A 25,273-nucleotide genomic window follows, 5' to 3' on the forward strand; every position below is an offset into this window, starting at 1 on the left:
GGCTACATATATGCATTGAAAAGAAAAGGGAAAAAAAAAACCTTTTACTATAAAACATGACAATTTTCATTGTTGGTTGACATTTATTTATTTATTTAATATTTTATTACAATTTTGTTCAAATAAAAGTGATTCAAAATACAATATAATCTGGCACGCATAGGTGTATGATCTGTTTTGCATTTCAACTTATTGTGTCCAGGGCTACATGTATGCATTGAGAAAAATAACCAAAACCCTTTTGCTATATAACCTGACAATTTTCATTGTTGGTTGACATTTATTCTGGGGTTTTTACTTCCATTATAATTTTGTTCTAATAAAAGTAAGACAGAGAATAAAAATGAAGACATTATACATGTGGCCAAAGAAAAATAAAGTTGTTCAGGCAGCTTTTATGCGTGAGTTGGGTTAAATTTAAGAAGGCCTGTCTCTTAGCTTTCTACTGTATCACATGAGTTCATAAATCTGCAATTCATACTCTATTATTGTCTGTAATGGAGTTGGCTGTATGTATATATATATACTACTCAAAAGAATTTAAGGGTCAAAAATTTATAACCAAATAAGTTTCAGAGTGTATTAGATTGATGATGTAAACTACACCAATTGTTTTTTTTTATTGTTCCATATTTACAAAAACCCCCACAAATAAACGTCACTGTATACAAGAAAGTCACATGACATGCTGTCACTCTGCCATAAGAAGTTGACCCAGATCATGAAGGTTGGCCAGAGGGGTATGGTTATCCCGAACTCTCCTGCCTAATTCGTCCCAGGCGTGCTCTATTGGGGCCAAGTCAGGCGAATATGCTGGCCAATCCATCCTGGCGATACCTTGTTGTCTGAGAAAGTCTGTTACCACCCTGGCGCGGTGGGGTCTGGCATTGTCATCCTGCAGAACTGCCCCGCCGCCAATCTGCTGAAGGCCTGGGAGAACCAACGGCCGGATAATCATTCAGATAGCGGATTCCATTCAGATTGCCATCCACCACATAGAGGGGGGTCCTGTGGTGGATAGAGATGCCGCCCCACACCATGAGGCTGCCACCTCCGAACCAGTGACGTTGTCTAACGTTAACGTCAGCGAAGTGCTCCCCAGGACGTCTGTAGACACGAACCCGACCGTCGTTGAACTGGAGACTAAACCTGGACTCATCAGTGAACATCACTCGACCCCACTGAACACGTTGCCACCGCAGATGAAGCGTGCACCAGTGACGTCTGGCCGTTCTGTGACGTGGTAGGAGTGGTGGTCGAACAGCCTGGCGACGGCAGCGTAGATTATTGGCTCTCAGACGATTGCGTATGGTTTGATCAGACACTCGAGTTCCAGTCGCAGTCCGCAGATTGTCACGTAATCGGCGTGCAGTGGTTGTGTGTTGACGTAGAGCCATATTGGTGATGTAGCGGTCCTCTCTATTTGTAGTGCTTCGGGGTCTTCCCGAATGTGGATGATTTCGAACAGAATTCGTTGCTTGGTACCGTTGCCACAGTCGGCCAACGACACTGACTGACACCAAGTCTCAGAGCAACATTTCTTTGCGTATTGCCATCCTGAAGCCAAGCAATAGCCCTTCCTCGATCTTCGATAGTCAGTTGAAGTCATACCATTGTCGAATTTGGAGTGTGCACCGTACACGAACGCAAGCTCCAATTATACGGAAATTCAGCATTGGGAACATGGAATACACGTGCAAAGCGTGCAAATGAAGCACTTTGTGAAAAAGCAAGTTATGGGCACTTAGCAGACCTTTCGCTTTCGCCCTAATTTACGTGCAAATGTAAGCATGTTTTCGCCATTAGAACTAGTCGACAGTGTCAATGACAGTGGATTTTAATTCATTTATGGGTTGCTTAGACCCACTTTCGTCAAAATGGAACAATACCATGCGTGACATTATGGTCTAACTAATATAATTGACATTAAGAAAATAATGTCGAAAATATCGTCTGACCCTTAAATTCTTTTGAGTAGTATATATATATGGTTATTGTCCAGGGCTACAGAAAGTAATCGCCAAGTAGCCAAATGCGAGTAAAAATTCTGATGGACAAGTTAAAAAATGCAACTACCAGTCCGACCAGCGATCTGTCTTTTTCTGACTGACTAATTTAATTTGCTATATACATATTTTGTTTTTGCATTGAATCCGTGGTGTGTTCTGAATAGATTGCTCTGTTCCAACAACTTTGGGATATCACTTGAATTTTGTAAATTTATATAAAAGAAATATGAAAAACTTAGTATTTACCAGAGTATTTCAAAATTTATTGATTTGCCAGTCACGGTTTGGGTCTCGTTTTCGTTTGCTACATGATGTTGATCACTTACCAAGCATCCTTAATATTTTTGTCATTATATATATATCATTTGAAGTGAAGACAGAGTATATTATAATATTGTTAAACAATAATGTATTCTATAGGCTGACGGACTAATAGAAAGTCTGGCGGTCTAGTAAAACTGTAAATTCATGTTTGTTCTGGTCCGGCGGAGTTGTGAAATATTTTTAATTTCTACACCCCTGTTGTCTTATGATATTGTCTTGATCCTGCAGAGGTTACAGTGACGCCATTTGACCTGAGCAGGATCTAGCCAGTATCCAGCCAGTTATTTTATTTATCCTGCAATCCCACAAAAATACCAAATCAAAATGTAATGAATTGAACCATTAAATGCATTTTATTTCACAACTTTACTATTTTCCAGAGTACAAGGTCCACTCATGTTGAATGCCTTGTCGCCTACAATATATACACCAAAACAGTTCTTAAATAGCAACAATATATTTCTTATTTTAAAAATAATAACTGTCTTCAAAATGGTTTATAAATTCTTCCTTATATCCATCCATCCATCCATCCATCCATCTTTCTATTTATCTATCTATCTATATATACTAGTAGAGAGAGAGACAGAGGTAGGGAAAGAGATTGCAGAATAAGAGAGAGACAGACAGAGAGACCGACAGAGGGAGGGAAAGAGAGGGAGCTAGGGAGAGAGATATTGCAGAATAATTAAACTATTAGTTTATATGTGTTTACATGAAGATATTTGAATCATGTACATGTACTTGTATCATTTTAGTCTGTCATAAGTTAGCATTTCTATTAGAAGTCAAAAGGTTTTTTTTATAAGCACTTTCCAATAAACAGGACAGCACATACAGTGGTGTTTAAAATACCAGTTGTTTGAACAGGTAAACATGTCAGGTTTACAGAGGTTAAAATCTGCTCAGGGCTATTTATATACATGTAGTTACTGTGTATAAATGAATTTGACAAAATACTAATTTAGTTTGAGTTCTATTTAATGTTAATGTCAGTCTTTTTATAGTGTGTATGGATTGATATAATTTTACTTGATATAGGTTGTGAAATTTGATTTGTTTTAGATGCAAATTCCACTTGTCCATAATCCACATGCATATACATAATCTGTATCAGTCCCTTTCTATGCAAAGTGGTTGAGTAGATTCCATTAGCTAGAGTACTCTGACACTTTTACAATCTCTTACCGCCAATCGCTGCCTACCAAACGGTAGTCAAAACATTTTGCTCTAATACAACAACAATAGTATGTTTGACGTTAACTACCTTTACATCTATAATTTTCGAGCTCCCTGATGCAGAATCACATATTAATCACTAATACACACAATATAGGAAGAAACCGTATGTGTGTGCATATCCTGTCATTCTATTCATTGTGAATTATGTATACGCATATGGATTATGGACAAAAGGAATTTTAGTCTAAACCTTTCAAACTGGAGGATTTTAAAATTTGTCAAACTTACAAGATACTCTCTGCATTTGTAACTTAATATTCATTTGACAAACAATAGTTGAAATCCTTTGTTACACAGAAATAAGGAGCACAGGTACATGCTTTGTAATAAAATTTGCTCTTTGGACATACTGGTACACAGTTTTCGCCATGAGCAAAATGAAGGCGAGCTAAAATCTTTATTCTGAAATGGTATTAATCGAGCAGTCACGTTTCAGTTAAAATTTATTAATATTATTACAAAGTGATCTGACAGGGCTAGCTCTGAGTGAGCTGAAAATTACGCCAAATCATCCATTGGCATTGACAGACCCGTCTGTCTGAAGTACATATCATTCCAGGAAGCACTGTGGCAAGAGTTTACTTCTTTCATCATCTTTTGATGTCAAAACTGACCCATTGTGTTATCAATGATAAAAATAAGCAGAATTTGTCAATAGTCCACTGGACAAGTACATCTACAAATCTACTTGTCCATCAATATTTTTACTTGTCCAAATAAGTTGTTAATTTTATTAAAGAACAAGGACAATGTTTTTGATTGCTCAACGTGAAACAGCATTATACATTTTTACTTGTCCACTGGACAACCACTAAGGCATATTTTGCTTGTCATAGCAGATAATCACTTGTCAGAACAAACAGATAAGTGCTTATTTCGAACACTGTTTATATTTATTTTTTTGGGGAGGTAGGTTTATAACATATACAATAATTTTGTGCCATTTCATGTCAGTTCACATACCTTCGTTATGACGTACATGTGGGTGACAGCTAATAAAAATACATTCAATACAGACCAGTTATTTTGCAGATGCATATAGCTTCTTAGGTGTACTGATTATCAAAGTTTAATATTTCCTGTCTTAATTTTTTTTATTTTCCTAATCTGTTGTCTGTATTCTTCTCTATTTTCAAAACTTTAATTTCAGAATTTGACTCGTACATACAAGATAATAGTGCAAGACAAGACAAATATCTTCTGGTAAAAATGTATATGCAATCTTCATATGACCAAGAAAAGGGCAGTAGGACCCCAGAATTTAAACTGTTGAATCAGTGTAAGCGATGCTGGAAAAGCTTTTCATTTGCTTTTCAACTCAGAAAACATCTAAGATGTCATTTGATCAAGTTGCCAAGTGTGTTTGTCCTTGACATGAAAGATTCACCTAGCAGCCATATATCTGAAACTGAGGTATTAAAGGAAATGTCCATTGGGGATAGCAGTCAAATTTATGGTTCCGATGACTTTCATTCTGATATGGAATCCTCACCTGTGAAATGTCCAAGTTTGAGCAGCAACTATGATTCCTTTAGAAGTTCTAAAAGATTAATAAAGCAGGTAGTTGAAAGTGCATGTGTGTCTTTTGTTCCCACTGATAAAGTAATGTCAGAAGACTCTGTAGTTAATGGTATAGAAATGGTGCTTGGTGCACATACAACTAATGTTGGATGTGAATCTCCAGTTGGTTTGCAATATTCTGATGATACCACTGGAAGAGTGGCCAAAAGATGTAATAAAAAAACAAAAAGGTTAATAATAGACAAAACAAGGCATACAAATAATGAAAGGAAATTAGACCAAAACAAGTCTGTATATAACAGTATTTGTATGGACAAGCAAGGAGGTTCTTCATTTAGTGACAGGAATGAAACAAATGAAAATATATCAAAAGACATGAATTCTGCTGAACAAATTATGTGTCTTGATAATGTTTTAGCATTTTATGATCAGGAAAACTTTCTTAATTTGGAACAAGGTGTTGGCAATGCTTTGTCAACAGAGGGGAGTTGTACAGAACAAATAACATGTCATGATGATGTCTTCACACCTGATGGGCAACAAAATGTGAATCTGGATCCACCTGTTCATGTAATTTGTAAGATCAGCAGGAGGTATTTGGAAAGTTCAGCATTGTCTGACATCAGTGAAATGACACGAGACTTTGCAAATAAACTGTCAGTAGAACAGGCATTAGATAAATCTGATGGTGATGCTGCAAGATCTGAGGCACACACAGCACTTGAATGTTTGACAAGAGAACTGCCTAGTCATGGAGATGTTTCGGACTTTCAAGATTGTAACCTTTTTATGGAAAATGGGTCTTGCACTGATAGTAATAACAACTGTGTAGAAGCTGATTTTTCTGATGCATTTTTAGACCAGAATCAGACATTTTGTGACTTTGAAGATAAACATGACTCTGACACATCTTGTCATCTTACTATCACTAATGATGAGAACCATTTGGCCCTGGAAGATGTTGCATTAGTGGAAAAGATGATGTCTCTTGAAGAGCTTGTCCAGCTTACTTCAGATCTTCATAATGAAAACCACACCTCTTTGACCCCAGAGACAATGAAATGTGAAATCCAGTGTAGTTTCCTTTGTGACTTGTGCGGTGTCTCATTTACAACAAACTCAGGTTTGTTTATACATTTATCAGCACACCGAAGAAAAGAGAGATTAAGTAAATGCCAACAGAATATCAATTACATTTTTAGACATAAGAAAAGTAAATGCCAAACCGCAAAAACCGAGACCGAGCCATCTGAAGGTGAGTGCCAGATAACAAAGGATGTGTTAAGGTCAAAACATTCAAATGATAAGCATCCAGAAAATACTTTGACTACTTATTCAGCAACCAACAAGGAGGTAACACAAAATCATGTTCCAGAAATAGTGTTGAAGGAAATGCAACAAGATGCTAGTGGTGGACAGACACCTACAAAAAGAGGGCAGAAACAAAAGCATTGTACAGAAGTAGAAGGCAGTGATCCATTTGTATGCAAAAAGAGACCCTTAAGATCTAAGTGTTCTACAGAAGGCATACTGAATGCAACAGAGATTTCAAGTCAGGTTTTAAAAAACTATCCCGATGTTAAACGTCATGCTCACTTTAAAGAAAGAGGTTCTGCAAAAGATGTGACCACAAATACTACTATGCTAAAAGAAAGGAATTCTTCAGTGACAGGTTTAAAAGCAAAACTTGATAATTCTGAATTAGCAAAGGCTTCAAGAAAGCCATCTACAAGCAAGTCTACTACAAATGAAGTGAAGACTCATGGTAAATTGTGTAAGATCACTGACAGTTCTCCCATCAATGGTGACAATATCCAGACTTCACCTGATTGCATTTCAGATAACACTGCAGTGTTTCAATCAAATCAGAATACCTCGAATGCCAAGAAGATGCCCAAAATATCAGTTGTATCTTGCATGAACTGTCACAAGCCTATTTCACGAACTAATATCCAGCGCCATATGAAATATAACTGTCTGAAACCAGCTTCAGGACTGGCAAAATGTACCATTTGTCTCAAAAGTTTGCGCTTAAACAAAGTAAAGAGACATTATTCACTTGTCCATCACATTTGTGATGATATCGATCAGATATCGTGCAATATTTGTGGCGATTCAGGATTCAAGTCTTTCTATGCATTGGATCGACACTGGCAGCAGCATCGTATTGATGTCAAGAAAATAACATCAATAAACTCTCATGGAAAATCTGATGAAAACCTCCCAGGCTGTGGACACCACTGTCTGGTCTGTAAAACAGAAAAGCTGCTTGCACACAACATACAGTCTCATTTATTTGAACACGTCAGAAATGGTGACTTCGATAGACTACAGCCTATCGAGAGTGGAAAATTTGTCTGTCCAGCCTGCCTTAAACTCTTGTCAGGAAATGTTTGTATAGAAAGCCACGTCCTCTCTCACTGGAAAGTCAAGTTGTTTGTCTGTATAAAGTGCGACAAACGGTTCGAAAGATATGATAGCCTTCAAAAACATGCCAAGAATCATGGGACAGATACACAGTGACCATTACATGTATAGATGCAAGAATACAGTAGACATTTACTTGCAGGACACTATTAACATCTTGTAAAAGTTTAGTCATGAATAATCTATAGCATTGTAGTTACGAGTATTATTTAGACTTCATGGATATTCTATTGGATTGTTTACATGTGTAATTCTTTTATTTTATCCAAGTGTAATTTTTAGAATTGTAAAAGTAAGATCTTTTAAATTTTATGCAAGGGAAATAGTTAAAATTTGATCTTGCACATGGTAGATTTAAAATCTTATCCTAAGCGAATCTTCAGAATCTGTTCCAAGGGTAATATTTAGAATCCTACCTAAAGGACTCCTTAAATCTGAATAATCTTTGGAATCTTTATCTTAGGATAATCTTTACAATGTTACCTAAAGGAATCTTTAAAATCTATATCTGTAATCTTTGAAATCTTATCATAGGGTAATCTTTGGCATCTTATCATAGAGTAATCTTTGGAATTTTATCATAGGATAATCTTTGGAATCTTATCATAGGGTAATCTTTGGAATTTTATCTAAGGGAATATTTAGAGATATTTGAGAGATCTTTAAAATCTTCTTTTTGAGAGATCTTTAGAATCTTTATGAATGGTTAATCTTTAAAAGAATTTATATCTAGGTAATTCTAGGATATATTTAGATAATCTTTAGCCTCTTATTTCTGAGTATTCTTTAAAATCTTACAAAAGGTTAATCATTAGAATTTGGGGAATTTTAGGGAATTTTATCTGGCGATAGATAATCTTTAGAATAGAAAATAAGGAATCTTTAAAATCTACCTTTTTAAACTTTGGCATCTTAACTCAGGGTGAGGTGGGGTGGGTGGGTTCTTGCTTAGCTGGTAGGGCAGTTGGCTGAGGTCCTTGAGCCATTGGATCGAATCCCCCTCAGTGGAGCCATTCTCTGATTAATTTTTTTCCCGATCTCAAGGTTCGACAAAATCCACTGGCCCTTGGTCCCGGCTAGTGAATTTTTGGTCTAGGCTATTAGAAATTATCAACTGTATTAACATAATACATAGGGCACTAGTCGGAGCTTCTGCGAGGGCTAGTGACTTTCTCAAACATTTTTGGAACACTGGCATCTCATCCAGTGTTCCACAACTGGTATATCGAAGGCCATGGACTGTGGTGAAAATGCATTTAAAAGATCCCTTGTTGTTAGTGAAAAAATGTTGTAGATTTCCTTTGAAACTATGTATCAAAATTACCAAATGTTTGACATCCAAAAGCTGATAAATAATAAATTAATGTGCTTTAGACACATACATGGACACATACATGTATGCTCTGAGTAATATATGTTTTGTTTTTGTTTAATGATTCAACACATTACCGTTATATTGATTTTAGATATTACTCAGATAGCTTCTAAAGACTCCCTTATAAGGGAATCTTTAGAAGCTATCCGAGTAACGTTTTAAATCTATATCAAGGTAAGCGGAATGTTGCTCAGTGGTAAAGTGCTCTCGTGATGCACAGTCAGTCTAGGATCGATTCCCGTTGAAGGTACAATTGGGCTATTTCTCATTCCAGCCAGTGCACCCAGACTGGTATATCAAAGGCTGTGGTTTGTGCTATCCTGTCTGTGGGATGGTGCATATAAAAGATCTCTTCTAGTCATGAAAAATGGGGGGATGTGTGTCTCTACTATATGTCTGAATTGAAGTGCATGAAGAAGAGCTTTACCACTGGGCTACGTCTCCCCCCCCGCACCTACCACTGGTTATGGGGTTAACGTGTTTGTACTTTATTTAGCTTGTTTATTTTGGGCACACCTTTTATCGCCTCAAATTGGGTGCAATCTAAATCCCTGCAATCGTGTTTTGGCAAATATCAAGGACTGCAGACATTGATCAAGATAATTATTCTAGTGCCATATTCTCTAAACAAGGTTCTAATTAGTGCCATAGTCTTTAAACAAGGTTCTGGTCAGTGCCATATTCTGTAACCAACTTTGTATTAGGCACCATATTTTATAACCAAATTGTAATCAGTGCCACATTTTGTAACCAAATTGTAATCAGTACCACATTCTGTAACCAAATTGTAATCAGTACCACATTCTGTAACCAAATTGTAATCAGTGCCATATTTTATAACCAAATTGTAATCGGTACCACATTCTGTAACCAAATTGTAATCAGTGCCACATTTTGTAACCAAATTGTAATCAGTGCCACATTCTGTAACCAAATTGTAATCAGTACCACATTCTGTAACCAAATTATAATCAGTGCCATATTTTATAACCAAATTGTAATCAGTACCACATTCTGTAACCAAATTGTAATCAGTACCACATTCTGTAACCAAATTGTAATCAGTACCACATTCTGTAACCAAATTGTAATCAGTGCCATATTCTGTAACCAAATTGTAATCAGTGCCACATTCTGTAACCAAATTGTAATCAGTACCACATTCTGTAACCAAATTGTAATCAGTGCCATATTATATAACCAAATTGTAATCAGTGCCATATTCTGTAACAAAGTTTGTTACATTATTTTATTTATTAAGTGCCAAAAATGTAGGTTTTTTTTATCGATACGTATACTTTTATTATTCCATGTTTTGTTGTTTAGTTTTTTTTATACATTGTATGTATATATCTTGTACAATGATTATTCCATCATCACACTTCATCTAGCTAAAAAAACCCAGTGTTACATGTAAATGGGATTTTTTAGTGTTTTTTGTTTGTTTAATGCATGGGGTATGTGTGAGTTAGATGTAATGGTAGAGAAGATGCTGTCATTGAACACTCTAGTTTTCTTTTGTCCAAATCAGATCAACACAGCTTTACGTCTCACTAATTTCAAACACAACAGCTTTGTCGTATATGCCATATCCACAAATTGTCTCTCTTTAAAGCAGTAACATTATTAACAGCTTCTGAAGAGTTGTGGATGTTGAGAAATACATTTTTAAGTTTATTAAAACTTCTCCATTTTTTAATAGTTTTCAGGTGAAGTGTTTTGAGGTCAGCATGTTTGGGCATGATACATATTTTGGGCACAACATTTATTGCCTTGACTTGTGTGCACTCTAAAAGCCCTGATCAAAGCCATTGTATGTGCTGTCCTGCCTGGAAAAGTATATTTTTTAGATTGCATGTGTTTTACATGTACAGTACACTAGTCAACATTAAATTCAACCGGCAACCCATATATGTATTTGGATGGTTTTTAAAAACAAGGGACAGGACGTAGCTCAGTGGTACAGCGCTTGATGCGTGGTCGATCTGGGATCGATCCCCATTGGTGGGCCCATTAGATTATTTCTCGTTCCAGCCAGTGCACCACGACTGGTATATTAAAGGCTGTGGTATGTGTGATCCTGTCTGTGGGATGGTGCATATAAAAGATCCCTTGCTGCTAATCGAAAGGAGTAGCCTATGAAGCGGCAACAGCAGGTTTCCTCTCAATACGTGTGGTCCTTAACCATATGTCCGATGCCATATAACCGTAAATAAAATGTGTTTGAGCACGTCGTTAAATAAAACATTTCCTTCCTTTCTTTAAAAACAATTACGTATCTACTCCAGCTGTACACACCAGGCTCCATATTCATAAACGTACTTTAGTCAATGTATGATACCTAAATACATACCTAAAGTACATAAATAAGTATCATACATTGACTTAAGTACGTTTATGAATAGGGAGCCAGGGGCCTAATTCACTAAAGTCTCGCAACTTTGCGATCTCGCAGTGCAGTGCTAAAAGACTTGCAAAGAGGATGCGTTGTTGTCTAGCAGAGCCTAAGAGATCTTTGTGAATTAGGCCCCAGAGTAGTAGTAGTAGTAGTAATTCACTAACTCCTAAGCAATTCCTGTCCTGGAAGAAGGAGCCAGCCTCGACACCTGCACCCATGACGTGTGTGTGCTACAACAGCTTGCTCTGAATGTGTATATTAAGCCCTATGACCTAACCTAACTCATACGATCCTCAATTATTGGTCAGGGCCGGTTTTAAGTCGATCTGTAGAGTGCTCGTCTGAGGAGCTATGGTTGTAGGATCGAACCTCGGTGGATCCATTTTCTGATTTAAAAATATTAATTCACATACTGACCAGGGCCCCACGACTAGCATATCAAATGTTGTGGTATGAGCTTATTCTGTAGAAATAGCCTACATGTATGTGACAGCAGCAGATTGCCTCTTTTTCACGATCATGCGTCAAAATGTCCATAACCATAGTTTAAAATGTGCTGAGGTGTTAAACAAACGGTTCTTTCCTTTCCTCTTCTCATTGGTTTGTGCACTGTACATGTAAATTTACAGCTACTCATTATTCATGAGGGAACATTATTTTAAAATCTAGTATTTTTGCTCATGACCATAACTTACAAATATGTTTTTGATATTGCAAGTTTTTGTGTTGTTTTCTTGTTTTTCTCTTTACATAATTTTTGTTTTGGTTTATATACATGTAGAGTGGAACCTGCCTAAACTGGATCATGATATAACTGATTCCTGTTAAAATTTCTTGGTTCGGAATGTTTTTCTACATGTTATGTATACAGGTATTCGGTGTATTAAAACTACGAATATACTGTCTTATTACGGAAAGTGAATAAATTTTCTGCCCTGATTTTTAATCAGTCAGTCTGCAGAAACTGCTTTTCTGAAAACAAATTTAAACTCCACCTGAATAAACGTGTCACACTCGCAGTGCCGACTAGCTATTAATGGGCTACAAGTAGGCATTTTGATGATCTAGACCTACACATGACAGCAGATTAGTTAAGATTATGATTTGTAAATCTTAATTTTTATCAATGTTCAAAGTGGTGAGTACTACTTGAGTTACTCCTGCATTACAAAGTGATAACTCGGGACTTCTAGATTATGATAGCCCTACTCCCATGGCTAGTGATATTCAGTGTTGGGCTAGTAAATAACTACTATTGCCATGCCTGATGGCTTGTGAATTTTTTCGGTCAAATGTTGCAGTTAAATCTATGTTATAAATATCCTGCCCCCAACCCCACCTCCACCAGCCCAATGTTAGTGTTTTTAAGCTATACCTCTCTATTTAGGTGACATATCCAATTTTTACTATTATTTAGTAAAATTGTACATGTATTAACTTAAAGTAAAGTAGGGCTAATTAATTTTAATCGTGGCTATTAAATTTTTTAAATCACTGATCCCATGGCTAGTGGATTTTATAAAAATTCTAGAAGCTCTAGTTAAACTGTCAATATCTGTACACCTTGATTGAACAATTTATCAGTTTTCACCAGGAAAGGCAAGTAATCACTCATGGTTCCCTCCACACTTGCCTGGAAAGTTACAGCATTATATTTGAAACTGCCAGGAAAGTGATGTTCTGCTCGCTTTGGTTTTGCTTATGTCTAAGACTGGTCTACTGCTTTTAAAAATGAAATGGATTTATATGTGTATTTAGGAATTGACCTCAATAAAAATTTTGGTTCATGCAAGTATGAACAAAAAAACCCCCAACAATGTGCACACTGTATGACTCGGTGTAGTGGGTCATACAAAAGTGTGCACATCATTTCTGAGCCGGTGGTTTTTTAAACTGCACAAAAAAGTAGTAAATCTTTTTTGTTATTTCCAAAACACTTTTTTTTTTTTTTTTTATGTCAAATCAAACTAAAATTATTTACAAACACTTTTTTTAGGATGATAAGACAGACTATAAATATTGTTGCCTGAATAATCCGGGTAGTTGCAGAAAAGTAGTGTGTGTGTGTGTGTGTGTGTTGGGGGGTTGTAGGCATGGTTTAAATTTTGTCAGTTCATCAAACAATATGTAGCAGTAAAAGTGTCTAAAGGCAAAGAAAATTTAATTATTAGATGGTAGCCTAATACTTCACATAAAATAATTGATTAATCTAATACATAACATAATAAAAAATTGCACATGAACATATATGCATGTAAACCAGACCTGTCAACCCTCCCGGATTCCGCGGGAGTCTCCCGGTATTTGATCAAATCTCCTTTTTCCTGTGCGGGAGACAGTTTCTCCTGTTAAATGACATTTTTGTAAGCATAAAAAAAAAATCGATCCTCTTTTGTCAAAATATTCATAAGGGAAGTAACTCTACCTTTTTTTTCTCATTCGGAAAATGTCGACTACTTTCGGTTTCTGAGAATGTAACAGGCCGAATTGTCCCGACTGTTTAATCTTTGCCGAAGTGAGAATTGTGGGATAGCCTATTTATATTGTTAAAAAAGCACATGGAGTTTATAAAATGACGTGTTATTATAATGATTGTTGTCATCGTAATGGCTACGAAGCGTGTTGCCGCTAATTCAACAGGCTGTGTATTGACATTCAGTGTTGCATATATAAAAATAAAAAAACTATCCAATTTAGTTCTAATAACACCTCTGAATTGTAAAATATCTTCCCACTGAATTACATAATGCAACTATGACGAATCTGAACTGCCAGACTCCGAGTTGACAGCGATACACACGATGCATGTTAAAATCACATGTCACAGCAAGACAACGAAAAGACCAATTAGCTGTATAAACATACCTGTGTCAGTTAATTTTGTATGTTTGTGCAGTAAAATGTTGGTTATACGGGTACTCTTCAAGAAATTATTTTTGTACAATTAAAAAATGTGTCTGACATTGACATAAAGTTACTCACGGAAATGGGTATAATTCCGGTATAGTTCACGCGATGTCCGTAATGAGATTTTACTTATGATTAATGAAAATACAATGTTTATTGCATCATTATAATGATTTTAAATAAGTACCACGCCACCGCTCCTCATTATGGTAACAACTGAATATTAATTTATAAGATTTATATAAATTTGTCTTTGGTACTTAGGTACACTAACCACAAATAATGTAACGCAACCTGTAACTGTAAGGCTATAAGTGTAATACCGTAAATGTACTAATTAAATTTATTTTTTTCTTGTTCATGTTCTTAACATTTTTGGATAAAATATTATTTTTTTTTTAAATATGTATTAAATCGTAATAATATTTAAACTTTAAAAAAAAAAAAGTTTTTTTTTTTTTTTTTTTTTTTTTTTTTTTTTTTTAATGCCAAGATCTAAGGTTAAGAAGTATATATGACATTATATAGTATTCATATAACTTATTGTAATAATGTTTTTTTTAAATCTTGCGATTTTGGGTTAAATTGTGTGAATTAAAAAAATCTCCTGCTTTTTGACAAAATCTCCTGCTTTTTCAACACACACCTGCTTTCTCTTGACTAAAGGTTGACAGGTCTGATGTAAACTACATATACATTCAGTATAAACAGCATGGTCACTTCAAATTTGGAATAATTGAGTATATAAAAAAAAAATTCATTGACTTAAATTAAATTTGTGTACATTTATGCTATACAATACCATGAGCTTCTAGTATGTAATAGTATATACATATATAGTATTGGTGTATGTTTAGAACATGTGTAAACTTTAATAGTGTAATACCAGATCCCTCTCTAAACCAGATTTAATGTTGAGTTTCCAAGGTGATCCTGGTTATTCGGGTTCCACTGTAGTGTATGTTTAAAACAGGTGTAAACTTTAATTAGTTATACCATTAATAAACCAAATTTAAATGTTTGCAAGGTGATCCTGGTTATTCGGGTTCCACTGTACACATGTACAAACATGGCACGTGTGTACATGTATTTCGGATTGTGTTGTTGTCTGTTTTTGTTTTTAGTCGTTTTAAAAAGTACCTGTAGTTGAAAGGCTGACAGGTACGTAGGGCCATTTTCAATTATCAACATTGTCACTACTACAAACCATAAGGACATTAACAAGGGGCGGAGGGTTTCAATGCCAGCATACACCTTTAGTTTAAATCAAATGAACATGTTGATTAACATATCCTTTGCAAAATAAAAATTTTAATATATACTTTTAGGGAGTGGGAAAGGATCAGTGAAAAATATTATTGAGAGCACTTTGTTTGCTTGTAAGGTTGGGATCTAGTTCAATTGGTATGCTCGCCTGAGATGCATGGATTGTGGGATCAAACCCCCTCCGTGGAGTAAAGATTAATAAATATGCTTTGTATGCTTGAAAAATTGTTGATAATCATAAATGGTGCTGGGATTGTTTTTGTGATTTATTATAAAAAATTTGCAGATCGTTACTACTAATTAACATACTAAATTGATAAAAGTACCGGTAGTAGTTAGCAGTTGATTCTAACCAAAGTTTTGAAAACAAAATGTTCTCTATGGTCCCTTACTGTTTGTAATTCAAACGTCCAGCAATACTAATGCTTTTTATACATCGTCAACCGGGAATTAACTAGGTCTATCTGCAATCTATTTGATATTACGGATAGACTTACAGTCTGTTTGCTTCAAAAGGAAACCGATGAATTGTCAATTAACTCTAAAATGAATAAAGTTAAAATTCATATCAAAACATATTATTACATTTAAACTCATACCAACTCATAAAACATTTAAAAAAAAAAATCTCAGTGTAAATTAAAAAGTTTCTTTACAAAAAACGTCCGGTTTTGAGGGAATTCCAGTTTACAGAGGGTCCAGTTTTGAGAGGTTTCACTGTAGTTCATTTCGGTTGACTACATGCTATCTGATTTAAATACTCAGATCATTCATGGTTTCTTATGACATTGTCACATTGTTTTTACATTAGGGTACCCAACTCCAAATTAATACTATTGATAATAGTCATACATGTAGTTGTATGTAATTATTTTTACATACTATTTGTTACAGAATTTCTTTTTGAAATGTTTATTAATATATAAACATAACATTCCATCTGCATATAGACACTTGATTGTAGCTCAGTGGTAGTACTCGTTTTGTATGTAATCAGGTTTTGAGTTGTATTTTAACATTCCATCTGCATATAGACACTTGATTGTAGCTCAGTGGTAGTACTCGCTTTGTATGTAATCAGGTTTTGAGTTGTATTTTAACATTCCATCTGCATATAGACACTTGATTGTAGCTCAGTGGTAGTTGTATGTAATCAGGTTTTGAGTTGTATTTTAACATTCCATCTGCATATAGACACTTGATTGTAGCTCAGTGGTAGTACTCGCTTTGTATGTAATCAGGTTTTGAGTTGTATTTTAACATTCCATCTGCATATAGACACTTGATTGTAGCTCAGTGGTAGTACTCGCTTTGTATGTAATCAGGTTTTGAGTTGTATTTTAACATTCCATCTGCATATAGACACTTGATTGTAGCTCAGTGGTAGTACTCGCTTTGTATGTAATCAGGTTTTGAGTTGTATTTTTCCACATTTGATTGTAGCCATCTGCATATAGACACTTGAGTTGTAGCTCATCTGGTAGTACTCGTGGTAGTACTTTGTATGTAATCAGGTTTTGAGTTGTATTTTAACATTCCATCTGCATATAGACACTTGATTGTAGCTCAGTGGTAGTACTCGCTTTGTATGTAATCAGGTTTTGAGTTGTATTTTAACATTCCATCTGCATATAGACACTTGATTGTAGCTCATTGGTAGTACTCGTTTTGTATGTAATCAGGTTTTGAGTTGTATTTTAACATTCCATCTGCATATAGACACTTGATTGTAGCTCAGTGGTAGTACTCGCTTTGTATGTAATCAGGTTTTGAGTTGTATTTTAACATTCCATCTGCATATAGACACTTGATTGTAGCTCAGTGGTAGTACTCGCTTTGTATGTATTTTAACATCAGGTTTTGAGTTGTATTTTTGTAACATTCCATCTGCATATAGACACTTGATTGTAGCTCAGTGGTAGTACTCGTTTGTATGTACAGGTTTTGAGTTGTATTTTAACATTCCATCTGCATATTTGATAGCTCAGTGGTAATCGCTTTGTATGTAATCAGGTTTTGAGTTGTATTTTAACATTCCATCTGCATATAGACACTTGATTGTAGCTCAGTGGTAGTACTCGCTTTGTATGTAATCAGGTTTTGAGTTGTATTTTAACATTCCATCTGCATATAGACACTTGATTGTAGCTCAGTGGTAGTACTCGCTTTGTATGTAATCAGGTTTTGAGTTGTATTTTAACATTCCATCTGCATATAGACACTTGATTGTAGCTCAGTGGTAGTACTCGCTTTGTATGTAATCAGGTTTTGAGTTGTATTTTAACATTCCATCTGCATATAGACACTTGATTGTAGCTCAGTGGTAGTACTCGCTTTTGTATGTAATCAGGTTTTGAGTTGTATTTTAACATTCCATCTGCATATAGACACTTGATTGTAGCTCAGTGGTAGTACTCGTTTTGTATGTAATCAGGTTTTGAGTTGTATTTTAACATTCCATCTGCATATAGACACTTGATTGTAGCTCAGTGGTAGTACTCGCTTTGTATGTAATCAGGTTTTGAGTTGTATTTTAACATTCCATCTGCATATAGACACTTGATTGTAGCTCAGTGGTAGTACTCGCTTTGTATGTAATCAGGTTTTGAGTTGTATTTTGTCATTCCATCAAATGCTCTACATGTTGTATATTTACAATCATGTTTGACTTGTTTGTGTGAAAGAGTATGTAAAAGATCCCTTGTTAACTAATAATATCTATTGCCATGTGGTAACAAGGCAAAATGTAGCTCAGTGGTAGAGTTTTATCGATGAGCCTTTTTAAATAAATGGGCACAGACACACAAAATACCTGTGTATGCATATACATTTTGAAAATATTTTACTTTTAAAAATCTCCAGTTCCAATTTTTAATTTAATCATATTCATATGTACATACCTTTGTTCGTAGAATGATGATTTACATTTGAATGATTGTCCTGTCTTTTAAATGTCGGTTCACCAGATCAGTAGTTCTTAATACTCAGGTTAAAGTTTGTTTAATGCTCATGTATTATCACATTACAAGTGTGGGTTATTTATTTATTTTATTTTTTAATTTATTTTGGTCTTGTTTTGTTTAGTGTGGTTTTTGTTTTTTGCCTGTTTAGTATAGATATTGTTGGTTATATTATATCATGTATTTTCAGATTTGTAGTTACATGTAGTTAAAGCATGGTTCTGTTTGTTGAAGTTTGTCAACTGCCTTTCACTCGTGAATTCTTTAATGGATGACTTTTCTATTTGGTATGGGTGTTCGTCAATGTGATTTGCATTGTGACCACTTGGTTAACATTTGATTCGAGTTTCTCAGCTTTCAGAAGAACACATGTATCCAGCCCCAGAAATGCAACCCAAAGTCTGGGTCATTTCAGTCTTAGTTTAAACATTTTTCACAGGTTACATGTAACTCATTATTTGTTTTGTTTAATGACTCCACTAGAGCACATTGATCCATTAATCATCAGTCAATGGATGTCAAAAATTTGGTCTTAGAGAAGAAACCCGCTACATTTTTCCATTAGTAGCTAGGGATCTTTTATATGCGCCATCCCACAGACAGGACATCACATACCATGGCCTTTAATATAGCAGTTGTGGTGCACTTGCTAAAGCGAGATATAGCCCAATGAGCCCTCTTGGTAAAAGTGTTCAGCAGTTGATAAATGTATTATTTCAGTTGTACACCCTTTAAGACCGTAAATCTGATCCAAAAGTGAAGTCATGGTAATTATTTAACTTGATTTTTATTTTTATCATTACTTTTAACTCATGATTTTTTTTTTCAAGGATGGCTTTTTAACATGGTTCTAGTGTTCACCAAGTTAGTCTTTCAACTGTACTGTTGATGCTCCACAAACGGTTTAATCTGACCCTAATGCGGAAGTGTGGAACTTTTTTTACGTGCCCATATCCAATTAAGGTTCAGGCACGCCTACCCCGGACTTAGCCTCTGACTTCCACCAGTGACCAGTTCTGGGGCCTGACCCTAATGTCATAATGTGAAGCAGGGGTTGAAGTAAGTAGAGAACGGTTGTTTAGGTTACCAAGAGGTTACCACATATCCAGAAAATCAAGAAGAGTACTTTGTTCTCCACAAAATGTTATTAAACTAAAACTACGCCACCTAAATTTTGATCAGCTGAGTGTTATTTAGATACCCATACAGTGTCAGGACGTAGGCTAGTGGTAAATCACTCGCTTGATGTGCGGTCGGTTTAGGGATCGATCCCCGTCGGTGGACCCATTGAGCTATTTCTTGTCCCAACCAGTGCACCACGACTGGCCGTGCTATGTGCTGTCCTGTCTATGGGATGGTGCATATAAAAGATCCCTTGCTACTAATGGAAAAATGTAGTGGGTTATCTAAGACTATGTCAAATTTACCAAATGTTACACATCCAATAGCTGATGATTAATAAATCGGTGTGCTCTAGTGGTATTATTAAATAAAGCAAACTTTAATTTTGTTTTATTTGATATACATTTCTACCATATGATGGTCCATAAATTAAAAGTCCATTTTATTAAAAGTGATACCAGAGCAAGGTACAGATTTGTAACAAATAAAAGGAACCTTGTTTGAAATAGTTAAAGTTAACTGTTATTCACGTATGTATTTCTCGCTCCAGCCACTGCACCATTACTGGTATATCAAAGTGTGTGGTATATGCTATCCTGTATGGAATGATGCATATAAGAGATCCCTTGCTACTAATGGAAAAATGTAGCGGGTTTCCTTTCTTAAGACTACGTGTCAAAATGACCAACTGTTTGACATCCAATAGCTGATGATTAATAAATCAATATGCTGTAGTGGTGTTAAACAAAACAAACTTTAACAGTAATTATGTAATGTAATGTGCTGTAAAGGAATGGGGGTTATTGTTATGGAAGTGGTGTGTCTGACCTGTTCCAGAATTGAATTTTTTTTGGGGGGGGGGGGGGGTAGGCATTTTTTATTTTAATAAACCAGGTACCCATTAAATACAATTTTATTTAAACCAACTTTACTTAAGAAAAATAAATTGTAAGAGATCCACAAGACAGGAAGTAATAAAGGTCACCTTTTCCCACTCCCCAGTTTGATACATTCTGTAGTAGTCATTGAGATTTAAGGGTCTCTACCAACTGTTTAAAACACTGCAGCACTTTATGTATTGATTTGGTTTTTTACTATGTGAGCTATAATGATTTTGACATTCTTGTTTGTTTGGGTTTTATTGAAGTATTTATTTTAGTGTTTTTAGTGTTGATATTTTTATGAGGTGAAACCTCTCCCTATTTCATTTGTTTTGTTTTTAATTAATTTAAGTTACTTGTTTTCTTTCCATTAAAAGTTCTGAGTTTTTGACAATTGTGTATGTTGTTTTTATAAAATAAATGGGAGTTTACATCAAATTTAAAAACAAAAATTGTTTTCTATAATTTCAAGCTACCCAATATATACTCTTCAAAAAAAGTAGGGGAACTCTAATAAGAATTTACAATTGTAAGGTATATTAGCTGTGGGGAATGGTTATATGATAATAGTAAATTAATTGGGCAAACATTACAACCGGTAGTTCAGTATTACAGTAGGTTTTATGACCACCAAAGAACTTGAAAGACGATTGGGGTCAGAAGTGAAATTTAAAAGTTGCCGTGTTCTTTTTTCAGTAAATTGCAAATTCAGACAATAAAAATGACTGAAAACAAAACAATAACAACTGTATGATCAACAGAATGAAAAAGATTGACAGATATAATGTTCCACGGTGATTAATGGACCTTCCTGGAAATTGTAAAAATCAAGAATGACTCCCCACGCACGTGTACGGGACAACTGCGTGATGCATGTACAAACTATGGAATGTGTTTTCAGTGTGTTAATAGAAAGACCTGAACATTCTTTACTAGGATGTCTGTGGTCAAAACGTATGTTCGGTCTAATAGTTGATATTAACATTAATGTTTTAGGTTCCCCTACTTTTTTTGAAGAGTATAAATTAATTTAACTGCATCATTCAGTGGCCTGAAAACAATATCCTAACAGGGTTTCTACCAGAGGTTGACCGTGGTTTCATTCAATTCCATAGCGCCATACCCAAAATTTTCTTTCTGGCAGAAACACTGCCTAAGTATGATTTACTCTAGCTATTTTTTCCAGTCCCATCAGACATTAGACCCTGGTAAAAACATCCTGGATAAATCCCTGGGTTATATGTACAGTCCTGACGATGTGTATGCAGGTTATAAAAGTTGCAAAAGAGTGAACTGCCAGTGTTCTGAACTTTACAGCTAACATGGTGGCAGTTGACACCTTTTAGCTATGGTGCGGGACATAGCCCAGTGGTAAAGCGTTTGGTAACCGTAAATAAATTGTGTTGAGTGTGTCGTTAAATAAAACTTTTCCTTCCTTTTAGCTAATTGAACACTAATTGAAAAGGGTGTAATTGATAAGAGATTGAAAAACAGCAAATTTTAATGGTACCACCTTTATATGTATATGTATAACTGTTCTTGTCCTTGTCCTCTGATGAAAAGCTCCCTCTTCTGTTCAAGACTCGGTAGAGTTTTCCAGATTTTTAACAAACAAAATCATGTGCATGAAACAAATTTAATATGCAAATCATCAGATTTTTATTTAAAACCTTTTTGACCAAAATGCCAAAAACGTAGTTGCTGAATACACAATACACATTGATGAAATGTATATCTGGTTTAATTCATTAGACATGTACATTTTGTATGTTTTCAGCAATTAGCTGGAACTCCCATCCCATCCCCCACCAGTCATCTATTTTTTATTGTTAAATTACAATGTAGATTCTATGTGTATATTTCACCTTCAGATATACACATATAGATTTTGGTGCATTATGCTTTTATGCTCCAAATAATTCATTCTAGTGACTCGGTTCTATTGTTGAATATCATCACCCACCTCATTTCAAGATTCTTGTAATGTGCATGTGTCATCAAAATATTTAGTCTCAAAGGTTTTCTCTCTCGGTCTAGATTGATGCATCATGTAACCACAAATTGCCTGAATGTTCATTTTAATAACAGTAAGTGAAATTGTCCTGTTTTAACATTTTGTATTGCACATACAAGTATATGTTTCTAACAGAATACCACTAAATTTAGAAAATTAATGTTTTGCTTTGTTCGTGAAATTTAAAACTGCATAAATTTATTATTTTTAATTTCAGAATTTGCCATCATATACATTTTATATGAACCATCAAGATATAGATCGAAAGTGACATTTTTGAGGATTCGTTTCAAAATAAATTGCCAAAAACAATGCACACGAACAAACAAACATCGCATCAGGAAGGGAGTAGTGACTCATTCAAGGTTGAGTACCAGTCGATAAAATCACAGCATCGCTGTACCCGATGCACTGAATCCTTTCCATTCGCCTTCCAACTGAGACGCCATCTTAGATTCCATTTGTTAAAGTTACCAAGTGCGTATGTCCACGATATGAAAAGTTCGCTTAATTTGCCATCTCACTTCGGACTAGTGAAGGAAGAATCCATTGTAAAAGATGATGCAGACCTTTGTTGGTCGAATCAGGAAAGTTTACCTTCAAAAGAAAATAATCGTGGAGTTGATGAAGACCAACACATTTGTCCTTGTGAATCTGGTATGGTCAGACCCAAGTCTGAATACAGTATCCTAAATTTACCTGATGTTCAGAGCATGAAGCGAAAACGTACCAGTAGTCAAACCTTGGCTAAAATTTGTGACAGATTAAAAAAGTCGAAATCACTGAGTAATTTGCATGGATCTGGTTCATCTACTGCTTCGACACCATTGGCTCTTGGTGCTGAACAAGCTGCTGATGAGAATCCCTTGGACGGTAATGATTGTAAAAATCTTGCTTTACAGTGTTCACAAGATGCCTCTCAGAATGAGAGTCACACAGAAAGCTATAGCGCAAAGAGAACTACTGAAAATGTTATCCATGAAAAAGAAAACGTTGATGTGTCTGCTCCTGGTCACCAAAATGATTCCTCCATTTTGTCAAAAGATACAAAGACTACAGATACAATAATAAGTCATAATGATGCATTAGCATTTGATAGGCAAGAACATTCTGTGGATATGGAATCCGCTATTGGTGTAGATGGTAAGATCAGCAGGAGTTATGTGGAAAATACATCACAGAAGACGTGGACATCTATTGCTTCCTTTCAAGATAAACGTAACTCTGAAGATGTGGTAAAGACTGTTCAACAAAAGCAAGTGACTCTGGGAGATGTCGATTCAGCAGAAGAGGTGATACCTCTGACAGACAGTTATCAACTTGATTCATGCGTGCAGAAAGGTGAAAATCTTCAGGAACCTTTGGCAAAAGGTTTTATCTGCTCATTATGTGGATCTTCCTATTCGAAAAACGCTGGTTTATCTTTACATTTATTAGCACATAAAAGAAGAGAGATGATCGTTAAATTCAAAAAGAAAGAGGAAACCAAACAAGCAAAAACTAAATGTGATGTTTTACCAAAGACATCAAACGAAGCTACTTGTAGTACGACTGTTTCTGATTCTGAATGTTTGACTTCAGAATGGGTAGTAAGAGAAACAGAGTCTACATCCATGAAGAAAAGTTTGAATTCAGACATGTCTGAAGAAAAATCCATTAGAAATGCAGTACTGAAGGAAAATCCTGTAACAAAATCTTCATCTGTTAGCAATGTATTAAATTCAACACTTTCAAAATGTTCAGCTGCAAACCGTGTGTGCAATCCAAAAGATTCAGATATGGAAAGTTCAAATTTAGAAAGTATTTATGATCTTGCAGATTCAGAATATTCAACTGCAAAAAGCATGGACATTTCAAAAGATTTAAAAGGAGAATGTATAACCAAACAAAGAGTGTGTGCTCCAGCATATTCTGAAACAGAATACTTAACTGTGAATAGAGCCAATGAGACTCATCGTTTGGGTAGTACAAATGTGTTTTATTATCAGTGTTCATCTGCAAGTATTGGCAGTAAAGTGTCAACAAATTCTACAGCTAATTATTTTAAAACTATGCATGTCAATGCAGAAGAAGATTTGATGGAAGAACCAACAGTAGCTCAGTGTCCAGAGACATGTAATGATCTTACTCATGACCATTGTAAGATGTTGAAAACTGGAGATAGCTTGGACAAACAAGTGAAGCCAGGCATTGAGAAAACAATGGTGGAAAAATTAAACAAAACAGTAAAAAGTTGTTATAAAAACAAGCTGGAGCTCATAGCCTGCCAGTATTGTCATAAGCTTGTTTCAAAAAGAAACATGGCCAGGCACCGGAGCATCCATTGTCCTGTTTTAACACTACCATGTCCTACAAAGTGTCACATCTGTGCCATGACGTTGGAGTCGGGACAGTTAATTGGTCATCTTGAAGATGTCCATGGGCAAGGGGTGATGAGAATGAGGTCTTGCAATGTTTGCTTCAAGACTGGTTTCCACTCGTTTGCCATTCTGCAAGAGCACAAGAAGGAACATTTTCTCAACATCAAGGACATAGATTTAAGACCAGAAGAAACACATGATGGAAGTCTGCCAGGATGTGGAAGCATGTGCCCAATCTGTAATTCTGAAGCACTGACTGCCTCCAACATACGCGCTCATATAGTGGGCCACATGGTAGACAAAGAATGCAACAGGAAACAACTTCGCAAAGGTCAAAAGTTTGAATGTCCTGTCTGTCTAAGATCCTTTGAACTAAATTCTCGTATAGAAAACCATGTCCTGTCCCACTGGAGAATCCGACTGTACGAGTGTCCAGCATGCAAGCTTCCGTTTACAAGGTACGATGC

General features: G+C 35.5%; 1 long non-coding RNA gene across 1 annotated transcript; it reads left to right on the forward strand.

Moving 5' to 3' along the window:
* Window positions 1-16,509: 16,509 nt before the first annotated feature.
* LOC121380265 lies at window positions 16,510-17,307 on the forward strand. Its single transcript, XR_005958902.1, has 3 exons — window positions 16,510-16,550; window positions 16,627-16,878; window positions 16,984-17,307. It is a non-coding gene; the product is annotated as an uncharacterized LOC121380265 (long non-coding RNA).
* Window positions 17,308-25,273: the final 7,966 nt, after the last annotated feature.

This window comes from Gigantopelta aegis, chromosome 8 (assembly GCF_016097555.1).
Source record: "Gigantopelta aegis isolate Gae_Host chromosome 8, Gae_host_genome, whole genome shotgun sequence".
Classification (NCBI taxonomy): domain Eukaryota; kingdom Metazoa; phylum Mollusca; class Gastropoda; order Neomphalida; family Peltospiridae; genus Gigantopelta; species Gigantopelta aegis.